The following is a 1,570-nucleotide window of genomic DNA, read 5'->3' on the forward strand; positions in this document are numbered from 1 at the left end:
AAAGATGTAACAACTGAAGGAGAGTGGGAATGGTGTAACAGCTGAGTTCTGGCAGGATACAGAATTACTCTACAGAAAAAAAAAAAATAAAAAACCTAATGGGAGAAATATTTGCACGATGTACTGCTTTTATACAGCTTTCTTAAATTACCACAAATGGATTCCTTGAAACAGCAGAAAGTTAATGTCTCACAGTTATCAAGTATAGTGTCCACAATCATGGTCTTGGCAGTGCATTAATCCCTCAGAGCGTTTTAAGGAAAAATAATTTCTTTCCTCTTCCACATTGTCATGGCTGTAGGACATCTTGGGTTTGTGGCAGAATCATTGCAAACTCTTTCTCCATGTTCACGAGACATTCTTTTGTTTTTCTCCTGAACTGTTTTCTACATTTCTTCATCTCTTGGTTTCTTACAGACACCATTGGATTTAGTGCCACACTAAATCACAGTGAACTCACTGCAAAATCCTCATGTTAATTACATCTATAAAAAACCTTTTTGTCCAAAGAAGGATACACTTGAAGACATCAGATAGAGATATATTTTGAAGAGGCAACATTTAATTCACTGAACATGAGAATGAATAGTTGGTGGTGAGAATTTTAGACACTTCCAGTACTAAACCAATAATACCAAGCTACAGTCAGAGGGAATCAAGTTACCAGAAAACATTAAGATCTGCACTAGTAAAGTAGTGCATACCCTTAGTGTTTGTAGTCTTCAAAAAAATGGACAGAGACAAGAGATGATAAAGGAGAAATACAAAGAAATCCTGATTCTCCTGCTTCCATCAGCTTTCCTGCTTCTTGAGTGTCCAATTGGTTAAATAAACCATAGAGTCAGTAAACAGCAGAAAATGCATGTAAAGGAATGGGAGGATTAACAAAGAAATTGTCACAGAGCGTGACCTTAAGGACTACTAGACAACACTCACAGATAACTTGTATTCTATTGCTCAGGCTGTCTCAGCTCAATACTTAACCATGAAGGAAAGACCGATCTTCAAATTGACCTCCTAGCACTGGAGTTTATTTGTCCTCTGATTATACTAAGGGCCTTAAATAACCTCTGTGAAAAAAATTTCTCTTTACACAATATGGTCTCTTCACTGTAATTTCACTATCATTGTTTAGGAATATATAAAGAAAGCTAACAATGTATTTCTAGTGTAGCCACATGACATAATAGACTAGTTTTATAAATCAGAGTTTTACCTCATGCTAATAGCTTAGCTGTTATTTTTCTCAATGCCATCATGATATCTTTGTTCCTTAGAGTATATATAATGGGATTAAAAGTTGGTACCAAAATGGTATAGAAAAGAGAAAAAAGCTTCCCCATTCTCTCAGACTGATCTGATTTGGGTTGTAAATAAGTAATGACACCTGTTCCATAGAATAACACTACAACTGTCAGGTGAGAAGAGCAGGTGGAGAAGGCTTTAGACCTCCCTCTGGCTGATGACAATTTCAACATGTTGGAAATAATTTTACCATAAGAGAAGACAATTAAAAGAAATGGAACCATGATAAACACCACTGCAACTACATAGACTGCTATCTCATTCA

General features: G+C 35.9%; 1 pseudogene; it reads right to left on the minus strand.

Moving 5' to 3' along the window:
- Window positions 1-1,217: 1,217 nt before the first annotated feature.
- Window positions 1,218-1,570, minus strand: part of LOC102468060 (olfactory receptor 10AG1-like) — a 932-nt pseudogene continuing 579 nt past the window's right edge.

The sequence above is a fragment of the Tupaia chinensis genome, unplaced genomic scaffold (assembly GCF_000334495.1).
Source record: "Tupaia chinensis unplaced genomic scaffold, TupChi_1.0 Scaffold145957_1, whole genome shotgun sequence".
Taxonomy (NCBI): domain Eukaryota; kingdom Metazoa; phylum Chordata; class Mammalia; order Scandentia; family Tupaiidae; genus Tupaia; species Tupaia belangeri.